Source organism: Odocoileus virginianus, chromosome 14 (assembly GCF_023699985.2).
Source record: "Odocoileus virginianus isolate 20LAN1187 ecotype Illinois chromosome 14, Ovbor_1.2, whole genome shotgun sequence".
In the NCBI taxonomy this organism is placed as follows: Eukaryota; Metazoa; Chordata; class Mammalia; order Artiodactyla; family Cervidae; genus Odocoileus; species Odocoileus virginianus.
This window is the reverse complement of record NC_069687.1, coordinates 14,662,918-14,686,191: the sequence shown is the minus strand read 5'-3', so window position 1 is coordinate 14,686,191 and position 23,274 is coordinate 14,662,918. Positions and strand designations below refer to the sequence as shown.

The 23,274-nt window shown below is 45.2% G+C and overlaps 1 protein-coding gene and 1 non-coding gene across 2 annotated transcripts in view; both read left to right on the top strand.

The window, feature by feature from the left end:
• The window catches only part of MYO10 (myosin X), a 252,256-nt gene that overhangs the window by 166,775 nt on the left and 62,207 nt on the right, over positions 1-23,274 (top strand). The window lies entirely within an intron of this gene.
• On the top strand, positions 19,134-19,215 carry TRNAS-ACU (transfer RNA serine (anticodon ACU)). The gene has a single exon. It is a non-coding gene; the product is annotated as a tRNA-Ser (tRNA).

The window sequence follows — 23,274 nt, the reverse complement described above, 5'->3', positions numbered from 1 at the left end:
TTGTGCAGTTTTACAGCTGTTGGCATCTTAGGTTCAATAAAATGAGAGAGCCAGCCTTATTTATAAGGATAGAAATTTTAAAAACCTGGTCCTCCATGGTTTTGTTTTCCTTCTTGGATGGCATGGAGTTAGTTTTTTTTTTTCTTTAAGTTGTAATCACTTTTGAAATTAGGCCTGCTTGAACACACTTCATTCAGAATGTTGAAGCAACTGCCTCTTTTTGATGTTTATTTTTCCTTACTGGGATTTGGTTGTGTCTAATTGCTTTAGTGTTTGCATTAAAAAAATTTAAAAAATGAGCCAATCCAGCTTCTGGTTCTGTTTCTCTTGGCTCACAGCCCTTCCCACCTCCTGACTGATAGCAGGCACTAGTTAATAACCCACCAGGAGATGGACTGTCAAAGACTTTGAAAACACATCTCAGTACCATTTTAAAGGCACCCAGCGAGTCAGACAGGAGAACTGACTTGTTTGAGACCTAAGATGTAGGTGTGATACCAAGTGTGAAGGGGCTAATTAGACTATGGGAATGGTAAATTATGATTCGCTTAGCATTTGTTTGGCTCCATTGGGAATATTGGAGTGTTCCTGGTGATGATATAGGAAATGTATGTAAGCAACTCTCATTTGTAGTTTCTTATGACTTTTGTCCAAAGATGAATGCTTCCAGAAATGTCACAGGGAAAATCTTGCTTGTCTTTGCCCAGATGTCGGGAGTGTGTATTTCCAGGCTCCATCTCATACCTTTCTCAAGTCAGACATTCATCAGGAGGCCTTGAGAGGATGTATTATTTTTGGCCATATCACGTGGCATGAGGGATCTTTGTTCCCTGACCGGGGGTGGCACCTGTGCCCCCTGCAGTGGAAGTGTGGAGCCCTAACCACTGGACAACCAGAGAAGTCCTGGGGATGCATTTGAATATATGTATGTGGAGGTGTTTTGTACATCATTCAGAAACATAGATCATGGGTTTTAGCAGCTTCTAGAGATTCCTTCTGGCAATTCTGTGACCCCAAAGGGGACGAGAACAATGGCTGTAAAGTCTGTGGCCTCAGGAAAAGTGGGGGAGCTCCCTGATGCTCTTAGGGACCTGTGCAGCACATCCGAGGCTCCCGTGGTGGCCTGGCGAGTGTGCACGCCCGGCTCGTGCGCCCCAGGCCTGTGTTATAGGCTGCGTGCTCTCCTTGGCAAGAGTGTGACACTCAGGATAGAGACTTGGCCTGAAGCATCTAGAAATCCTCTTTTGGCAACATTATGGGTTTTCATTATTGGGGATTTTTATGTTTTGCTTTGAAAAACTGGTGTAAAAAAGTCCTGTGTGTCTGTGCTCAGTCGTGTCCACCTCCTTGCAACTCCATGGATTGTAGCCCTCCAGGCTACTCTGTCCATGGGATTTCCCAGGCAAGAATGCTGGAGTGGGTCGTATTTCCTCCTCCAGGGGATCTTCCCGACCCAGGGATCGAACCTGCGTCACCTACGTTGCAAGCAGATTCTTTACCACTGAGCCACCTGGGAAGCCCACGTGTTTTGCTTTGAAAAGCTGGTGTAAGCGGGAAGAATATAACTGACATGCTGAAGCAGTTCTGTCAGTTCAGCTATAATAGTCTGTGGGCTTTTTTTATGAACGATTTGGAGCTAACCTTGGGTATTGTATAGAAGGCACTTCACTAGCGTCTCTGGGAAGTCCTCCTGGCACTAAGTTATGAAGAAAATAAAGGCACCTCTTGGTACGGGGCTGGTCTGCAGCCAGTTCTTTGCCTCAGAGACACTGGGGAGGGCAGTCCTCCTGTCAGCTTAGAATCTTCAGTTAACGGAGGGCAGGCTTCTCCATCAGACGGTTTTCAATTGGTGATGTGACCGTGTAGCTTTTTCCTATTGTGATTTGCTTGTTGTTGTCCAGTTGCTCAGTCGTGTCCGACTCTTTGCGACCCCATGGACTGCAGTTCATCAGGCCTCCCTGTCCATCACCAACTCCCAGAGCTTACTCAAACTCCATCGAGTCAGTGATGCATCCAACCATCTCACCCTCCATTGTCCCCTTCTTCTCCTGCCCTCAATCTTTCCCAGCATCAGGGTCTTTTCGGATGAGTCAGTTCTTCGCATGAGGTGGCTCAAGTAGTGGAGTTTCAGCTTCAGCATCAGTCCTTCCAATGAACACCCAGGACTGATCTCCTTTAGGATAGACTGGTTGGATCTCCTTGCAGTCCCAGGGACTCTCAAGAGTCTTCTCCAACACGACAGTTCAAAAGCATCAATACTTCAGTGCTCAGCTTTCTTTATGGTCCAACTCTCACATCCATACCTGACCACTGGAAAAACCTTGGCTTTGACTAGACGGACCTTTGTGATTTGCTTAGGCAGTTGTAGTTTCTGGCCAGATGTGTCCAGACCAGCCCCAGCAGATATCGGTGCCAGAGAAAGCATGCTTTGCCTCCTCAGAATTTCCCCCCAAGGGTGCCCTGTGTTCTGTGATCTCTGCCTTCTCTCCTTGCCTGTTGATTCAGCAAGTAACTTTTAGTCAGAAAAGTCCATTGTTAACATTCCTCAGTTCAGAATCAAAGAAGGGAACAGATGGATAAATATCAGGAGAGCCTTCCCGGGTGTGAGAACTGGCTCTCTGCACTTCCCAGCCCCGAGTGCAAGCCCTACTTGCTACAGGAGCGGCAGGACGTGTTCTCACCTGGAGAATTCACAGGACAGTGGAGCCTGGTGGGCTACAGTCCATGGGGTCGCAGAGTCAGATGCCATGAGCAACTCACTCACTCACTTATTCAGAAAATAGCCCTGGGATAGAGAAACCAAAGCCTAAAAAGAAATGTGAAGGATCTGGCTTGCTTTCCTCAGTCTTCCTTCTGTCTTTGGATGAGGAACTCTTCGGTTCTAGGCAGAAGCGTCTTTGATTCCTGCATGGTCATCTTTAAGTTTTAACCCCGCATAACCATATCCTCGAAGATTCTATCAGGTCTGCTCTAAAAAGGCAGGACATGAGTCAGCTGACTGGTCTGGGGGACCTCTGGGGGGAAGCTTTTAGCAGAGGTGGCTCTGTGGAGTCAGGTTTTTCTTAGGGATGAGGGGTGTCCACGCCAAGGGGAGCCCTGGACCAGGCGTCCCAGGAGGGAAGCCCTGCGGTCTGTGAGTTGGATGCAGCTGTGTGTGGTGGAAAATGGAACATCCAGTAGGATAGTGAAGCTGGACACACAGGGCCGGCCTGGCTGTGGTGGCCTTGTCTTAACCCGTCTCCAGGATCCAAGATAGGAGGACGGTCCAACCGTCTCACACTGAAGTCATCTTTGAGAGACTTCAGGGGAGGCCAGTTTTTTCCCTTCAGTGAGTCCTGCTGACCTGTGTCCTCTCTTCATGCGGCTGCTATTGACATCCGCCCAGGTCCCTCTTTAAGACAACACTCAGGACCACACACGAGCTGAGAGCGCCATGTTGGCGTTATGGAAACCGCAGCCTTTTGTTTCCAGAGGCATCGTGATTTGATGAATGGCTTCATGAATCCGGCACATTTAATCCTAGGGATTCGTGTTTGTGTGGTCCCCAGGAGCTCTGCCTGCTATGTTTTTCCTTAGGTTTTTTGTTTGTTTTAACAGAGTCCACATATTAGAAAATTCTGATGTTATTACAGTGCATTTCCTACCTTGACTTTTTTGTCCTGTCTTACTCTTTCTAAATCTTTTCCCCTCTCATTTTACTCATCTTGTTTCTCACAAGCCTTTCTGAGTTTATTCCAGTGACCCTTTCCATTTATTTTTTTTAATTTATTTATTTTAATTGGAGGCTAATTACTTTACAATATTGTAGTGGTTTTTGCCAGACATTGACATGAATCGGTCATGGGTGTACATGTGTCCCTCATCCTGAACCCCCCTCCCACCTCCCTCCCCATCCCATCCCTCTGGGTCATCCCGGTGCACCAGCCCTGAGCACCCTGTCGCATGCATCCAACCTGGACTGGCGATCTGTTACATTTCTTTTTAGGCTTCGGTTTCTCTACCCCAGCGTGGTTTTCTGAGTGAGTGAGTGAGTGAGTCGCTCAGTCGTGTCCGACTCTGGACTGTGGCCCACCACGCTACAGTCCATGGAATTAATTCTCCAGGCAAGAATACTGGAGTGGGTAGTCATTCCTTTCTTCAGGGAATCCTCCTGACCCAGGGATTGAACCCAGGTCTCCTGCATTACGGGCAGATTCTTTACCATCTCAGCCACCAGGGAAGCCCTGGCTGGCTTATTTTCTGAATAAGGTATTCCATAAATACAGAAGATCTTGACCAGGTACCACTTTGCTGGCTTGCGTCTTCCATCTTTGCGCCCTGCTGGGTAGCCCAGTCCACATCCAGGCCTGCATGTGTGCTCAGTAAACGTTAAATCGAATTGCTCATAAAAGGACACCATGAAGATGCTCATGGTGTATACTTCACTTTGCCAGAGATAGACTTATGCCCTGTCTTTAATCCTTACTGCTGTGGGTTCTATTCTAGTTTATTTCTGGTCTGTTTTTTGCTGGGTCATCTTTGATTTGTGTAGTCAGAAGTGACCCTGGGGATACACCAGTAGGTCAGTATTAGAGTGATGTTCTTCCTGTGATCCAGCCTTTCTGTGCTAATATGCTGTCTTTCTTTCTCCTAGATGACCCCTTCTCACATGCAGTGTCCCCCCCACCCGCCCCCTCCCAGGGTTTGGAGCCCTTGGAAAGAGCCAAGCTCAGCGCTGGAGACTCATTCACAAATACTGAGAGCTGGGCTTGCTGCTTCATACGCAGACACTCAAATCTCTTAAGTGGTATTCCCCTAGGGAATGTGTTCTCTGCCAGGACTTGGCAAGGACGTTTGGGTGTGCAAACCTGTTGGATAACAAGGGTTGAACCTGAAAGGTTAAACACTGTATTTTAGCATTTTGATCGAACTTTCTAGAATTTGGGCTTCCCTTGTGCCTCGGCTGATAAAAAATCTGTCTGCAGTGTGGGAGACCTGGGTTCGATCCCTGGGTCTGGAAGATCCCCTGGAGAAGGGAAGGGCTACCCACTCCAGTATTCTGGCCTGGAGAGTCCACGGGGCCGCAAAGAGTTTGACACGACTGAGAGACTTTCACCTTTCACTTTCTAGAATTAAATATCATTCAGTGCAAACATTATCTATTACCATATTTTACTAAATCAAACATTCCCATCATTGTAAAGGCACCATTATTTATACATCACTCTGAAAGCAGAAGCTGTTCCTAAGCCACTTAGCCCGAGCACCATGCTGTTCTGTCTCCAGGCACTTGCCCTTTGCTTTGCAAGAAGTATGAAATGGGGGTCGTCGCCCACCACAGATTCTTGCTTTGCTGGTAAGAGTTACACCTTGTTGCTCTGTTTCCAGGCCGTTCTGCAGATAAAATGACTTTCCGTTTCTTTGATGACTCTAATGAGGAATATTTAGGTTACATTTAAAGGCCAGCTAGATGCAGCGCAAGTAGTTTCAATAGTGCCTGTGATTTTCAAAGAGAGTGAAAAGCTGTGGTGAAATCCATGCACATGTGGGAATGGGATTGCATCATGATGGCTGTTCGGATGTCAGCAAGCCGTGGACACATTCAGGCGAACGGAGAAGGGAACATGTTTGCATAAAGAATTGATGAAATATGATCTGTTTGTCCCCTTTAAATGAGACACCAAAGGGTCCGCCTACCTCTTCGTAAACTAATCCTCAGGAACAGATAATTTACTCTCTGTTTACACCTAAAGGGACCCTGTTGTTGTCTTTTCTTTCTTTTTATGCCCTTACTATTAATGGGAAAGGTCTTCATTCCTACTGAATGAAATCTGCACTTCATTATCTTCCATTTGCAGATTTTTATCCAGTCACTTGAGATGAAAGTAAAATGGCAAATATTTATTCGTATGAGTATGTCAAATATTTTAAGCTCTGAATAAGTATACGCTTTTCCTGGTCGAGTAACCAGATGCCTGCAAGAAATGTTATCTTAGAATTTTCAGTTGCACGTCCGTACATCAAACTGCGGTATCTCTAGGCTCTTGAGGACAGCTGGGTTTGATGGAGCTTCGCCTTATTCCTCACTCAGCTTGTCTCTTTCATGCCTTTGCTTTTCCTGTTCTTTTCAGTGCAGCTGTCTTCCCACGGCTGCGCTCACCACTGCCCCACACATCCCCAGCTGCCCTCTGCGTGCCCCCAGGTCACCCATGGAACCTGGGTGACTAGGTCATGCATTCAGGCGCCACATGAAGGGCGCAGGTGGCTCTGCTCCACTGCTGCTGAGACGCGGGGTGCAAGGTGCCCTGGGTCTGGGGAGTTCTGAAACCCCGAGGCCCCACCCGTGTGGGAAGGCAATTGCGCAGCTGCCCGGGTGCAAGGCCCCTACAGCACTGGAGTGAAATTGATACAAGTCAAAGGTGTGTGTGCCCGGGTGTCGTCCAGCCTCTTATCACCAAGCAGTCATGTGGCCTTGGGGTTGTTGCCTATTCTCCCAAGTGTGCGTAGTGAGTCCGCCAGGCTCCTCTGTCCATGGGATCCTCCAGGCAAGAATACTGGAGTGGGTTGCCATTCCCTTCTCCAGGGTTTCTTCCCGACCCAGGGATCGAACCCGGGTCTCCCACTTTGCAGGCAGATTCTTGACTGTCTGAGCCAGCAGAGCAAGCTGCTCACTTGCCCGAGCAGCCGTGGGTATAAAACGAGGTGGCAGGGATGCGAAACAGCAACCCTTCAGTGTGTAAAACAGTCCATCATTGCCTTTCACGTGTGGGGTGAAAAATAGGCTCCCTTCATCCTAACAAGTTTAACCCCCAGTTAAAGCTGAATCAAGGAAAATCTCAGACTGTGTCCAGGCCTCCTCCTTTCTGACTTTAGTTTTAAATAGAATACTTTTGGAAGTTTGTTGTAATTAGCTTCTTAATCTTTTTTTTTTTTTTTTCTGTTTAGCCTTTGACATGGTTATGGATGAACATTTTAATTTCTTTTTTTTTTTTTTTAAAGGAACACATTTGAGTCAGTTGTAGTGAGCCTAGAGCCTCTGATACAGAGTGAAGTACATTAGAAAGAGAAAAACATCGTTTATTAACCCAAATATATGGAGTCAAGGAAAATGGTGCTGATGAACCTATTCGCAGGGCAAGAATAGAGACACAGATATAGAGAACAGGTTTTTGGACACAGCTGGGGAAGGAGAGGGTGGGAGGAGTTGAGAGAGTAACATTGAAACATATGCATGTACATTATCATATGTAAAATAGACAGCCGATAGGAAATTGCTCTTTAACATAGGGAGCTCAGTGGGGTGCTCTGTGACAACCTAGGGGGTGGGATGGGGAGGGTGGGGGGAGGTCCAAGAGGGCGGGGACATATATATACCTGTGGCTGATTGATGCAGAAGCCAACACAGTATTGTAAGGCAGTTATCCTCCAGTTGAAACTTGGGGCTTCCCTGGTGGTTCAGACAATAAAGAATCTGCCTGCAATGCTGGAGACCTGGGTTTGGTCCCTGGCTCAGAAAGAGAAGCCAGTGACCACCCACTCCAGTATTCTTGCCTGGAGAATCCCATGGAGGAGCCTGTGGACTCTGGGGTCACAGAGTTGGACATGACTGAGTACCAACATCCTCCAATTAAAAATAAATAAGAATGAATAAACCTTATTTTTTAGAATATTTTAAAATTTACAGAAAATTTGAGCACAAAGAGTTCCCATATTACTCTCCCCTCCAACACACAGACACACACACACACAATTTCCTCACAGCACCTCTTACGTTAGTGTACATTTGCTACCATTAGTGAACCAATATTGATCCATTATTATTGAAATCAAAAATTATCATTCAAGTTCACTGTGTTGTAGATTCTTTGAGTTTTGACAAAGGCATACTATAGTGATGTGTCAAAATATGAAATGTTCATCATCTGTTTACAACCCGGTGAGCATTTTTTCGGGTGATATTTTATAAGAACAGGATAGTTTTGATTGATGAAGATTGAGAATGAAGTTTCTGTGGCTCACAGTCTGATTGATAACGGCTTTATAGTTGCTGAGTCAGTCATATCCAACTCTTCTGCTACCCCATGGACTGTAGCCCCACCAGGTTCCTCTGTCCATAGGATTCTCCAGGCAAGAATACTTGAGTGGGTTGCCATTTCCTTCTCCAGGGGATCTCCTGACCCAGGGATCGAACCCACGTCTCCTGCACTGCAGGCGGGTTCTTTAGCACTGAGCCACTGCTTTATTGAAGAGAGACTAAATGAAAAAATGGAGACACTGAGAGAGCAAAGGGGAACCCGGGAGCCAGGATTTGTTTTAGAACTGTCTGGATTATCAGACTGACTCCGCCCTGCGTTCACTTAGTCTTACAGTCTTTTGAGATGCTGCTTTCTCTGCATCCACACTGGACAAAGCCCTCTTGGCACACGGTAACCTTCCAGAACTCTTCCTGTCTTTCTGATTGCGACTCTTGTTGCCTCATCTTCTGGAACCAGAGCACTCATCTCCTGCATCTCTGATTTTTGAGAACATCACCTACACACAATCTAAAAAAAGACAGCTCTACCTTTTCAGGAAATTTTCGTAGAGGAAGGCTTAAAGCTACCATTCTTCTCCCTAAACAAAACAATCCCACTAAACCCCTCAGTGGTCACTTGAATCCTGTTTACTGAGTTGTCATGGCAACCATTCAGGAAGCAAATGCAAAGACCAGGATAAATAGCCCTAAATGCAGCGGACCGAGGGAGGGCTCCTTTTCTCAGGGTGGAGTTTCCAAGGTCACCGCTGAATTGCAACGTTTTGTCCTGGGACATTTTTTTTTTTCTTTTTAATATTAGTCATCTTTGAAAAGTCAGACTCTTTGGACCGTCCTAATGTCTCCGCACACGTGTTGGCGTGTAGAAGGTGATTCGTTTGCTTCTGCAGTCTGAAGTGTCCTGGGCAGTCTCTCTCCCGCCCCAGCCTCTCCAGGCTGGACTTCTTTCAGTAAAATCAGGAATTGGACAAGCAGGGCCCAAGACACCACATAAAAGACTGGGAACAGCAGCGAGCTGAAGAAAGCCCGTTTTTGTGTTTTTTTTTTTTTTGTGGGCTCAGATGCTTGCAGCCCGGACTGCTAAAGATGCAGCCGTTTACAGTGGACAAAAGCTGAAGGGGGCAAAAGAGACCCAAGGTAGGGGTTTTTCTCTTTATCTGCATGGTTTAAAAGTTTCACGACGATCGCAGTACTGAAATTTTTGTATGGAGGAATTTTTCAAGCCTGAGGAAGACAGGTTTTTTTGCTCTTTTCCTCAGGCTTTCCTGACCAGCAGAACTGTTTAGTTTCTAAACAGATGGGTAAGTGCTGATTTTGATTGTTTATGCAAGTCTGAACTACTGTTGCTGTGTAAAAACAAAAGACGTAACCACGTGGATAAGGCATTGGTGATGCCATGTATTTTGTTCATGACATCTTTTATAGGAAAAAAATATCATTTGTCTTATTGGGTCGCTCTGGGAAATGGTGAGGGGAGGGTTTCTTTTGTTTGAATTTGTGATGTCAAAGAAGTTCCCTTTGGAAGAGTATATGCTATATAGTTCCGTGGTTTTTTCTTGCCCTGTGGTTTATATCGACCTTCAAAGAAATGGGCAAAGAAGCAGCATCTTTCTAAGTTGGGTTATAAACTGGTTGGTACTGGGAGGTGGAACTGGGAGATTATGGGAACTGAATGGTCATTTGTTGAACATCCTGTACTTGTTTCATGCAAGCGTGAACTTGCTGATATTGTGCAATCTGCCTGGAGAAACCTGGTGAGACCCATTTTGTTGAGATCCTCTTGTTCCTCGGAGTAGAAGTCCCTAAAGATTTAAAGACCATAATAAAAGAGCGTCTGAAATGCTAATCTCTGCCTCTTCTGCCACTTGAATGTGTTTAGCTGATTTCTATTCAGTTGCTAAAAGTGCCCTTTAAGAGAATAAGTGTCTTAAATGTGAAGGTGGGCTTTCAAATTAAATTGACTTACATTTAAAAGAAATGAATAATAATGTGGCTGACTGCCGCTTGGCCAGATCTGCCTTCACGGAAATAAATTCCTAGTGCCAAGTGAAAGCTGAATGTTAGAATGTTTTATTTTTATCCGTGAGTTTTTCCAAACTTGTGTGTTAGTCGCTAAGTTGTATCCGACTCTGTGACCCTGTGGACTGTGGCATGGGAGTCTCTCCTGTGCATGGAGTTTTCCAGGGCAAGAATACTGTAGTGGGTTGCCATTCGCTTCTCCAGGAGATCTTCCTGACCCAGAGATCGAACCCGGGTCTCCCGCATTACAGGCAGATTCTTTACCATTTGAGCGACCACAGGGGAAATTAATTTGACATAAAACTGAGAACCATCATGAGGGAAAGATGAAGTGCCACATATTTCTGGCTCTTTCATTGTGTTGGACTTCTGGGTTTTCTCACCTGACTTTCTGTGCTTCCATATATGGAACCCCAGTTCCAGAATCCTGTTGTTGTTTGCAGTGAGAGAATACACTCACTGTTGGATGAATAATATTTCACTCTCTGTGAAGGAGAACCATGGCATGGTGAAGAGCATGTTGGCAAAGGCACTCCAGCCCACCTGCTTACTTCCCACCTGGAAGGTGCCATCTGCCATAACAGGATACATGTCTCCCCTGTTCCCACCATGCAGGGAGCCATGCCACCTCCCTGCAGCCCTCCAGTGGTGCATTTTTATTTTGGTTGGTCTTGATGAACTTCTTAATAGCATCCAATTAGAATAGCAGCTCAATTCAATGTTTGGGCCCATCCCAGTCCCAGACTACCTGTGAGTCATAGGCAGACTGATTGTGTGTGTGTGTGTTCTAGCCTAAGTGTCTGCATTAATAGTTTCACAAGTAGCCCCCTTAATGTGTGATTTCTGTTTGTGAGTTTGTTGTAACGCTCACCGCTGCTCACCCAGCATCTGGATGAAGGATTCCAAAAGCTGTGTTTCTCCTCAGCCACCTTGGAGCAAAGGGTCCAGGTTTTGGAGCCCAGAGGGTGGGAACTGGGGGCTGGTTGCAGTCTGGTGCCTAGGCTCAGAGTCTGATGTCCCTGGGTTTGCTCACAGCCTTGGAGAAAGCTCTGTCTTCCACCTTCTGTCCTCAGCCCTTCGCTGTGCTGGCCTTTGACCCTGGAGAATTTCCTGTTTTCCTTCCTCAGGCCAGTTCTTTCCCTGATACTCAAAAATACTACTGCCATGAAGAGTAACTATAATAAAAACATTATCACAGTAGTCACTAGGGTTTTCTTCCACCCTTCTCCAGTACAAAGGCCATACTTACTGATTATAAAATATTTGGAAACAATGCAGAATCCAAAAAAAAAAATCTCTTTATATTTACCTATAATTTTACTACCAACAGACAATTGTGCTTACATTTTGTTGTATGCGTAGTTTTTTCTTTAAACTGGGATCATAGTCTACCTTTTTTTAAACCAATATATTCTTATTGAAGTATAGTTGATTCACAATGTTGTGCTAATTTCTGTTGTACACTAAAGTGATTGTTACATATATACATTCTTTTTAAAAAAATATTCTTTTCCATTATCACAGGATATTGAATATAGTTCCCTGTGCTATACACATACAGTGGGATCTTGTTTATCCATTTTATGTGTAAACGTTTACATATGCTAACCCCAGCCTCCCATTCATGACTTCCCTTAACCCCCTCCCCCTCAGCAAACACCAGTCTGTTCTCTGTGTCCATGAGTCTGTTTCTGTTGTGTAGATGGGTTCATCTGTGTCATATTTTCGATGCACATGTAAGTGATATCATACAGCATTTGTCTTTCTGTTCACTTTCGTGTGATAATCTCCGGCTGCATCTATGTTGCTGCAGATGGCATTATTTCATTCTTTTTTATGGCTGAGTAGTATTCCATTGTATATATACGTGCCACATCTTTATCTGTTCACCCATCGACATGTAGGTTGTTTCTGTGTCTCAGCTATTGTGAATAGTGCTGCTATGAACATAGGGGGTGCATAAATCTTTTTGAATTATAGTTTTGTCTCGATATGGTGGCTTAGATGGTAAAGAATCTGCCCTGCAGTGTGGGAGACCCAGGTTCGATCCCTGGGTCGGGAAGATCCCCTGGAGAAGGAAACTGCAACCTACTCCAGTGTTCTTGCCTGGAAAATCCCATGAATGGAGGAGCCTGGCAGGCTAATCCATGGGGTTGCAAAGAGTTAGACATGACTGAGAGACTTCACTTTGTCTGGATATATACCCAGGATTGGAATTACTAGATCATATTATAATTCTATTTTTGGTAACTTACTTTTTTTGTTAATATATCTTAAAACATTCCTGTGCTTTTTTTTCCACGACTGTATGTAATTATCAGTGGTGGTGCTTTAAGTCAAATTTCTATTGTTGGATTATTTCCTTTATTTCTTGTTGTAAACAGTGCTGCTTACTATATTATCCACATGTGTGTAAATACTTGTGCTCATTTAAGACTGTCCCTTAAGGTAAATTGTCAGAAGTTTATTTGCTAAAATGAGAGTATGCACATTGTTAGGCTGTTGATGTATACACACGTGGGCAACATGCCCTTCATTAAGGCCAGAAACCAGAAAAGTTTTGTAGTATGTAATAATGGATTTAGAACCTTAATATGTAAAGAGCCCTCACCAGTTAATAAGAAAATAGTAAATATTTTAGCAGAAAAATGAGTAAAACACATGAGCAAGAAATTTGCAAAAGTTCTAATACAAATGGGAAATAACCTGACAACCTCAATAGTATCATCAGAGAAGTAAAACATAAAATAGTGAGATAATCTTGCCGATGTGAGGACTGGATGAATTTTTGGTTTTCTGTCATCAGTAACACGTCCCAGAGACTGTGACTATTTGAGAAGACTCGCATTCGTGTACTTCGCTGCTGGAAGTTTAAATTGTTGCAGGTTTTCTGAAGAACAGCCTCACCTTGTCTTCTTGATTTAACTTTTCTTGCTTCTCCTGAGACCATGGTCCATCATTTTCTCTGTTGGGCTGTGAAGAGTTCCTTCTCCTTGGAGCCCATCTCCTGCTGACACTTTGGGTCTCAGGTGGCCTCAGCCTGCAATGGTTTGGAGCAGGGCTTGGGTTCCAGCCAGAGACTGAGGTCAGGTTGTGGCAGTGAAAGCACCTTAGCCTATCCACTAGGCCAGTGGTCAGTGAGAAGGGCCCTGGCCCTTTGGCTTTGCAGAAAAAAATCCCCACAAAGATGGAGAGTAGTGAAGTAGTAAAGTGTTTATTAAGAGGACAAAAGTACAGTACATATGGATAGACACCCAGACAGACTCAGAGAGAGAATCACTGAGTCCCACCCTCGTGGCAATTTGAATTACTCTCATGGGGCATTTCTTCCGGGTTTCCTTTGGCCAGTTGTTTTGATTTGCCTGATTCACAGCCCATGTTTGATCTCTCTCGGGATTCTCCCATGTGTGCATGGGTGTCTTTTAGCCAAGGTGGATTCTACTGAAAGGCCTGTGGGTAGCTTAACATCACTCCCCTTTGACCGCCAAGGAGGCTTTCTGCGCATGTGTGGTCAGGGAGGTCTCCTGACTTCGAAATTGGGAAATTTGTGATTGGGCGGGGCCCAGCCACCTCTCTTAATTGTCCTCCTATTCTCATCTTGGAGTTTCATCCACAGGGAATGAATTCCCTGTCACTTTACCCTGGGGGTCCCATCTAGTAAGTGTTAGTCTCTCAGTCGTGTCTGCTTCTCTGCGACCCCATGGACTGTAGCCCTCCAGGCTCCTCTGTCCGTTGGATTTCCCAGAAAAGAAAACTGGAGTGGATAGCCATTCCCTTTTCCAGGGTATCTTCCCGACCCCGGGATTGAATCCGGTCTCCTGCATTGCAGGTGGATTCTTTACCATCTGAGCCGCCAGGGAAGACATACACCTCCTGTATTTAAATACACGTATTTATTTATGTAAAAGAAAAAGAGGGGGTAGGAATGAATAGGAGCATGACTTGAGCAGCCTTCTTTTCACTGCTGAAACATTTCTGAAAAAAGTCCATGCCCATTTTCTTATTTCCGAGGTTCTGCCATCCAGGCTGCCTCTGCCTCTGTCTTGCTGAAAGCTTGCAGGTACAGTTTTTCCCTGCCCTGCCCTCCTAATCCCTACCTTCCACCCCCGTGGCATCACCAGCCACCCCCTCCTTCCTGGCACTTCTCTGACCAAGCCTCTCCCCATCCCGCTCTTAACTGGTTCCCTGGGTGTGGGCTTGGCCAAGGGCCTGCCCTCACCTCCTCACCTGTGCTGTTCCCATAGGAACTCACTCCTGTCCTGCTCTCAGCCCAGGTGAGTACCTTTCCCTTGTGTTTTTCCAGCCCCAAACCTCCCTCTAAGCTTTGGCCTCCTAGTCCAGCTTTGTAACCTACTTTTTTTCCCCTGAGTTGTGCTTCAAACTTGAAAGGTGTCCATAATTGAATTTCACATCCTTTTCCTTCCACCTCCTTGTTTAAATATTTTTTAATTTATCGGTTTGGGGCAGAGTGTCTCAACCTTGGCACTGTTGACCCAGTTCTTTGCTGGTGGTTGGGTGGGGGTGGGGAGTACTGTCCAATGCATCTTACATGGACTGGTAACAGCAGCCCTACCTTCTTCCCATAGATGCCAGTACCAAACCACTCTCCCCCAAGTGTCCCCCAGAGGGCAGAATTACCCCTGGCTGAAAGTCACTGGGTTAAGATATCAATGCTGATTATCTCTTGGGCTTTATCCTTATTTTTCCACTGGTCTTGGTAAAAGGAAAAAAAAAAATGACATCCACAGTTTAATTTTTATTATAACACGTATTATGACTTTGGACCTTGTTTTAACTGTTTGCATTTATGGTGAAAAGAGTATCCTTTCACATTTTTCACAGGTATTGAGTCATTAAGTGAAACATATATTAATTACTGTTTTCTTTCCTCGTAAGTAGTACTAGAAAATTTTAAATTTGGGGGAGGTGTGGAGCACCCTGAATATCCGTGTGCCCTGGAGGATTATGTAATTGCCTTGTGCTATCCGCTTGCTTAGATGAATGGCTGTCCTAGTTTCAGCCACTGTGAAAGGATAAAACAGCCCATTAAAGTGCGCCAGATGCTTCGTTTGCCAGTATTTCACTTAAAAGGGGATACTGTTCAGCTTTCGAATTCTGTGATAGACTCAGAGTTTGCCTTTATGAAATGACAGTGTCCCTGTTAAAAATGTGGTGAAAATTTCACCAGCGAACAAATGTTTCAGATACTGTTTAGCAATGCTTTTGTAAAAAGTCTCTTTAGAAACCAGAAGATGAAGTTTGAATATGCACAAGAAGTTTGAGTTCCTGCGATTTCAGCCTTCATGCTTTAGGCACAGGACAGAGGCTTGAATATGAAATCTTTCAGGCATCCCTTGACGTTGTTTTCAACAAAACAGTTTAAATAAGGAGGTAACACATATGAGTAATTATTGTTGTTCGGTCGTTTAGTAGTGTCAGATTCTTTGTGATCCCATGGACTGCAGCACACCAGGCTTCCCTGCCCTCCGCCATCTCCCAGAGTCTGCTCAAACTCGTGTCCGTTGGGTCGATGATGCCATGTAAGTAGAGGATGGTTTAAATAAGGTTGTTACACTACAGAAGTAGAGGACTGAGGCCAATTGTGCTGAGCCAGTGAAACCAACCCCAAATGTAAAGAATCTTTAATATGTTGATTGTGGCTTGAGAAATTACAGAAGGGAAATTAGCCTGGCTTGACTTCTTTTTCTTTCTCTTTTCCTTTTGTTGATTTTGGTATTAACTCTGAAAAGTTGACCTTCTTGTTTGATTCCATGCCTTCATTACATCAATTGCACTGAAGCGTGGCGTGTTCAGTTTACACTAAACTGCGGGTGCACACAGAGGCGCCCCGGAGAGCCTTCTGCTTGGAGGTGCCTTGCAGATTAGGAAAATGAGTCCTGAGTGGAGGTGGAAGGGCAGCTCGGACCTGGTGGTGATATCATGTGACCCAGGTTTCTTGGGTTCAGACCCAGCCCGTTAGTACTGGGGTCTGGGATCAGATGTACGAAACACTGCAAACCTCAGTGCCGCCAACCAGCTTTGAACCAGCGATGGTCTGTCGCCTCGTTGCATGAGCACACGGTCCACCCCTGCTCAGGAACACTGGATGTGTTTGCAGCTGTGCTCGGCCATTTCCCGGTTCACACAGGCTTGGGGCTCTGCCAGTGTTGACTGAGTTAAAGCCTTTCCCTTCTCATGCCTGATCAGAAAAAAAAAACAAGAAATGAACTACAATACAATCGCCACTTGTTCTGCATTACTCACCTTGCCTGCTCAGAGCACATCCACTCTCCCTGTTACAACATGTTGGCATGAAGTATTGAAACAGTTGAGAAAGCGGTTTGGGAATATTTGAAAGGCCTTTAGCAACTGGCGAGGGTATGCGGGCTTTTCTGTTCTTGGTTCTGCTTTGAGCCTAAAACCCGGATTGCACTCTGCTGGGTGCCGCGCAGACGGTAAACTGCAGAGCTGAGAGCAGGTGTAGGGAAAGATGAATAGACTAGCTGACGTATCGTCACTTCTTGTTCAGTCGCTCAGTCATGTCCGGCTCTTTGCGACCCCATAGTTTTCAAAGTACAGATCTTTCACTTCCTTGGTTGCACGTATTCCTAACTTTTTATTGTTTTTGATGGTCCTGTGAATGGGATGGAGCTTGTTCACTTGCTCAGTTGAGTTTGCTCAAACGCCTGTCCATTGAGTTGGTGATGCCATCTAACTATCTCATCCTCTGTTGCCCCCTTCTCCTCCTGATGTATGGGCACAGATGAAGCAATACTCTTTGGTTGATTGTTAACTGTTATTTGAGGGGCTGGGTGCTAAAAGTACAGGAAGAAATGAACTGATGAATAGGTTGTCTCTAAATCATTTCCATTTCAGCTAATAAATCATGTTCTGGCCTCAGATATAGTTGATGAGGCCAAATCATGGATTGGGAAAAGGTGAAACCAGACTCAGAAGGACATTTGAGAACATTCGCCAGTGCGCAATGTGTCTCTCCCTGACACTGGTCTCACCTGGCCTGGTCCCATGGTTTTGTGGCCCGAATCGCAATAGTTAACCTCTAATTCAAACCGAATCCCAACCTGCCCAGTGACTCTCTAGCTGTCAGTTAACCTGGCCTGTTTTTCTACACATTCTAGGACTAATGGCATAAGGTTTTATGATTCTCAGGGGACAAGTTGATTGTATTTCTGTTTGCTAGTGAATAAGGCAGCCTTTCCTTCAGATACTCTATAGTATACAGACTGATAAAACTGGTTAATCTTTCAACAGGTCTAGATTAAAATGATCAGCAAAGATGTATTAGAAACCATGGTGGACAGAGTGAAGTCTCATAGGAAATGCTGGACTCCCTGCCTTTCACCAGCCATGTGACATTGGCATAGCCACTTGAGTTGCCTCCTTGATGGTATGAGGACAGAAGTCACCCATTTTTAAGGTGGTTGCAAGGTTAACTGTGATCATGTCTGTTGGCTCAGACTGTGGCACATGCTGGCCACCACTGGTCATGGTGGTAGATAAATAATAGCGATCATACTTGTCTCTCTGCAGAGAGACAACATCTGTGTGTTGGTGGGGCCCTTCCACACTGACTGTGGCTGTCCCAGCATGAAGAGGCTTTTGTTTCCTCTTGAACTTGTTCACCACTTACTTAACTTGGGACCACATCCTCAGATAGAATTTATGAAGGATATAACACCCATGTGGGGGCAGATGTATGGAAAAGTAAATTCATGGAAAAAGTATTACCAGAACCCTGAAAACTATGCTTTAAATCTAAGAATGGGAAACATCAGTTCAGTCTCTCAGTCGTGTCTGACTCTTTGTGACCCCATGGACTGCAGCACACCAGGCCTCCCTGTCCATCACCAACTCCTGGCATTTACTCAAACTCATGTCCATTGAGTCGGTGATGCAATCCAACCATCTCATACTCTGTCGTCCCCTTCTCCTCCTGCCCTCAATCTTTCCCAGCATCAGGGTCTTTTCAAATGAGTCAGTTCTTCACATCAGGTGGCCAAAATATTGGAGTTTCAGCTTCAACATCAGTCCTTCCAGTAGAATATTCGGGACTGATCTCCTTTAGGATGGACTGGTTGGATCTTCTTGCAGTCCCAGGGACTCTCAAGAGTCTTCTCCATCACCGCAGGTCTAAAGCATCAATTCTTCAGCGCTTAGCTTTCTTTGTAGTCCAACTCTCAAATCCATACATGACTACTGGAAAAACCATAACCTTGACTAGATGGACCTTTGTTGGCAAAGTAATGTCTCTGCTTTTTAATATGCTGTCTAGGTTGGTCATAACTTTTCTTCCAAGGAGTGTCATTTAATTTCATGGCTGCACTCACCATCTGCAGTGATTTTGGAGCCCAGAAAAATAAAGTCTGTCACTGTTTCCACTGTTTCCCCATCTATTTGCCATGAAGAGATGGGACTGGATGCCATGATCTTACTTTTCTGAATGTTGAGCTTTAAGCCAACTTTTTCACTCTCTTCTTTCACTTTCATCAAGAGGCTCTTTGGTTTTTCTTCACTTTCTGCCATAAGGGTGGTGTCATCTGCATATCTGAGGTTATTGATATTTCTCCCGGCAATCTTGATTCCAGCTTGTGCTTCCTCCAGCCCAGTGTTTCTCATGATGTACTCTGCATATAAGTTAAATAAGCAGGGTGACAATATACAGTCTTGTCATACTCCTTTCCCTGTTTGGAACCAGTCTGTTGTTCCATGTCCAGTTCCAACTGTTGCTTCCTGACCTGCATACAGGTTTCTCAGGAGGCAGGTCAGGTGGTCTGGTATTCCCATCTCTTTCAGAATTTTCCACAGTTTATTGTGAGCCACACAGCCAAAGGCTTTGGCTTAGTCAATAAAGCAGAACTAGATGTTTTTCTGGAAGTCTCTTGCTTTTTCAATGATGCAACGGATGTTGGCAATTTGATCTCTGGTGCCTCTGCCTTTTCTAAAACCACCTTGAACATCTGGAAGTTCATGGTTCACATACTGTTGAAGACTGGCTTAGGGAATTCTGAGCATTACTTTACTAGTGTGTGAATGGGAAACATGGTGAGTGTTAATAAGTAAATTGGATTGCTAAGGGAAGTGTGTCGAGGTGGCCAAGTGGTTAAGGCGATGGACTACTAATCCACTGTGCTCTGCACGCATGGGTTCAAGTCCCATCCTTGTCAGATAATGGCTTTTGAGCTTGTCTGGTGGTGCAGATGGTGAAGAATCTGCTTGCAAAGCAGGAGACCTGGATTCAATCCCTGGGTGGGGAAGATCCCCTGGAGAAGGAAATGGCAACCCACTCCAGTATTCTTTTTTTTTTTCATTTATTTTTATTAGTTGGAGGCTAATTACTTTACATCATTGCAGTGGTTTTTGTCATACATTGAAATGAATTAGCCGTGGATTTACATGTATTCCCCATCCCGGTCCCCCCTCCCACCTCCCTCTCCACCCGATCCCTCTGGGTCTTCCCAGTGCACCAGGCCCGAGCACTTGTCTCATGCATCCAGCCTGGGCTCCACTCCAGTATTCTTGCCTGGAGAATCCCATGGACGGAGGACCCTGGTGGGATATAGTCCATGGGGTCACAAAGAGTTGGACACAGCTGAGGGACTAACACCTTCAGGGGGAGTATGTGAAATATGTTTTTCTAAGGATGGATGAGGAGAAAGAGCGTGTTATTGCTGGTGGTATGCTTTCTGTTTCCTGCGCCTTCCTTGAATTTTCTCATTGGGTCCTCTCCCCAGGTAGCAGGGTCAAGAGGGGTTTCTAGATTTCAGCATCTTGAGTCACACAACTCTGGGATGCTGGGACTCCAGCAGGAACCAGTCCTGTTCAGGCCTCGGGGATGGGAATAACCTGGCCTTTGTGCATCATCTGACCTCCTGCTTCCTAGCAACTTTCAAGTGCTCAGCGGAATATTTTGTGGCTTTCCTAATTTATACTTAACAGATATTGGCTGTGTCTAAGGCTGGCTCATTTCCCATTATGACTTGCAGACAGCCACTTTAATACATGAATAAGCAAGAGAAAAGGCTCCTAGGAGGCCGTGCTCACTGAAGCCCTCATTTTCCTTCGGGAGAGTAGACTTTACCCAGGACTTGCCAATATGATGCCACCTCTCTCAGGTCAGACCGCAGCAAAAGGCTTTCAAGTAATGGTCTCCGTTTGCTTTTTTTCTGATAGCCCAACCTGTATTGATGAGTATTTATAAGCCAGCCACATCCATTATCAATGAGTTAACTCTTAGCACATTCTTTTAGACAAATGTAGACAGGTAGCTTCCTCCCAGTTTCTTCCTGTATAAATGGGATGATGAGATGGAGTAATATCTTAAACTCCTTCCAGCTCTCAACCAACAGTTGAGAATCTGATGAAATTACATTCTTTGTAATAACTGACATTCTAGGTTTTAGCTCAAAATTTTCCGAGTTGCTATGTTCATGCTTTCTGACATTTCAAGCTCTTTGGTCCTTATATGAATTTTTATTTATTTGTCTCTGTTGTGTTCAGTGGCTAAGTTGTGCCATATTCTTTGTGACCCCATGAACTGCAGCACGCCAGGTTTCCTGTCCTTCACTATCTCCCAGAGCTTGCTCAAATTCGTGTCCATCCCGCCATCTCATCCTCTGTCATCCCCTCTCCTGCCGTCCATCTTTCCCAGGGTCTTTTCTGATGAGTTGGTTCTTCCAACCAGGTGGCCAAAGTATTGGGACTTCAGCTTTAGCATCCATCTTTCCAATGAATATTCAGGGTTGATTTCCTTCAGGGTTGACTGGTTTGACCTTCTTGTCTCTAAGAACCATTGTTTTTTTATCTCTAAGAACTATTGTTTTTCTGTGTATCCTGATGTTTTAAAAAGAGCAATTTTTCAAAACTTAAGCATGGTGATCAGTCTCTAGTGTTCAGTGGGTAGAAGTGTTTTGTCTCAGAAGTTCAATTACCTTAAAGCAAGAAACCACAAGCTTATTCCCCTGATTGTTACCTAGCTGTACACTGATTGATGTTATCATGATGGCATGCCCTAGTCCCAACTGATCAACATCATGAGAGTAATAACTCTGGTGGACTATGACAGCTCTCAGGTGGACACGTTTTCCTGGATGCCTGGCTCCTGGGCATTCACCTGTCTTTCCTCCTCATCCCCTGCTTTACATTCTCTGCCTCAGCATCCTTGTCACATCAACATGACCCTGGTGATTGCAGAAGCGACTTGGTAAATTTCACAGCTATTTTAGCATTTTCGGGACTGATTTGAGCTTTCTTGCCAACATCTACAAAGAGTGATGGCTGTCCCTCGATTGGTATTTCTCAGCATGGTTTTTCATAGCAAGTCTGAATAAAAAGGACTCCGACCTGTCCTATATGGTGAATGGAGAAATAGTAATACTCCAGCAATGAGAAGAGTGAGATCAGGGTTTAGATTAGCAAGATAAAAAGGGTTTAATTACAGTCATTAGATAAAATCGCAACAGATGATACCCAAGAGGGAGGCTGCTCTGTGAGGCTTTCCAGATAGGGTTTATAGGTTTAGGTTTGGATCGTCTGTTGGCTCTGTCAGGGTTTGTGGTCTGATTTAAAACAAATCTTTAGTCCTTCCCTCCCTCCCCATTTGTCTCTGTGTTTTTCTGCGGTTGTCTTTCAACACATATTAATTGACTCTCAGGATTGTTTTTTTTCTTAATCTTGAACTACTGAATCTCTGATTTTACATACATGTGACTATTCAGAATTTAAATTTGCCGTTCAACCTGCCATCTCATTCTTCCATTGTTTTTACTCCCTCCTTTAAGAGAACTAACTCATTCCTTTCCTTTGCACAGACCTGGGTCCCTTAGTTCCTGTTGCTCATGAACCCGTGTTGGGATTTCATTGTTTTCTTGCTTCGGTTGGATTCATTCGTGGGCCTTTCATGTTCAAAAAATGGGAACACAGAACACATATTTTAAGGAGTCATCAAACCATACATGTACAGCTTTGTGTAATCACATGGTGAGCCCAGACGTGAAACAGCGTCTCAGGTCTGGGAGGAGAGGTGAGCCGTTTAGTCATGAACCTGCGGAGTCTGTAAGGTCCCTTTGGCTCAGTGGCCTCACCTCCCTCCAGACGGACAGCCTTGTCTTGGGTGAGACTCATGTTCTCTTCTGTCTCAGATTCCATGGTTTGCTGGACAATATTGAGAAAAGTGCTCCAGTGGATTCTAGGGCACGTGGGTGCCAGCCTTGGAGAAGGTGACCTCCATGCCCATGCTCCCTCCCTCGAAGCCTCCCCACACCCCTCACCTGATGTCAGCCTTTCCACTCCTGCACATGACCTCACCTCGTGACCCACCCAAGGCCTGAGAACATCTCTTCTTTGCCAGCTCCCCCGCCCTCGTCCTCCTCCGCATCCTCTCTCCCCTTCTTCGTCAGGTCCTCCCTACACTTTGAGAACCTCCTTCCTCAAACCATGTCCCAGGCCTCCTGCCTGTCTGGCTGTTTCCCAGGAGACCACCACCTAGTGGTCCTCACTGTGCTCGCAGACCCTGGGTCCATTCATTCCGTCTTTGATTCCGACTTTCCAGACCTAGATTTGAACTTGACCTCATTCCGTCCTTGATTCTGACTTTCCAGACCTAGATTTGGACTTGACCACACCGTGGGATGTCTGCCTGGCTTTGGCACAGCTCACCAGTTCACGTGCCACTGCTGACCTCTGCTCCCCTGCTCGTTTGCCTTCTGGGTGTTTTTGTGGCCGACAGTATTAACCACTGTAGAGTTTTAAGCTATTTGTCAGCCTTGCGTTTTCACCAGGCAGCTTGATCTTTCTGTCTAAGTCCATTCCCTGTTGGCACCCCCTGTTTCCCAGGGGTGATCCTTCGCTTCTAAAATCGAACCTCTTCCATCTACCATCAGACTGTACAGGTGAGTCACACACATACACGATACCCTCAGTGTCCCTTTGGGCAGAGCGCCAACTCTCCAGTGACAAGACACAAAATAACTCAGCCAGCAGTGACCTACACAAGTATATACAGGTCACATTTAATAAGAAGCGTTTGTTCAGAGACTTGGCAATATCAGGGCTTCACATTGAGGCATATGCAATTCCATCGGTCCTTCCTCAAGGTCACAAAATGGCTGCCATAGTGGCAACCATCACATCTTCACAAAACATCCTCGTTTAGTTCTTTCAGCAGATAGTCTTTGAGAATCTGTTGTATTCTTGGGATGCATCTCTGAATAAATCAAACCAAGGCT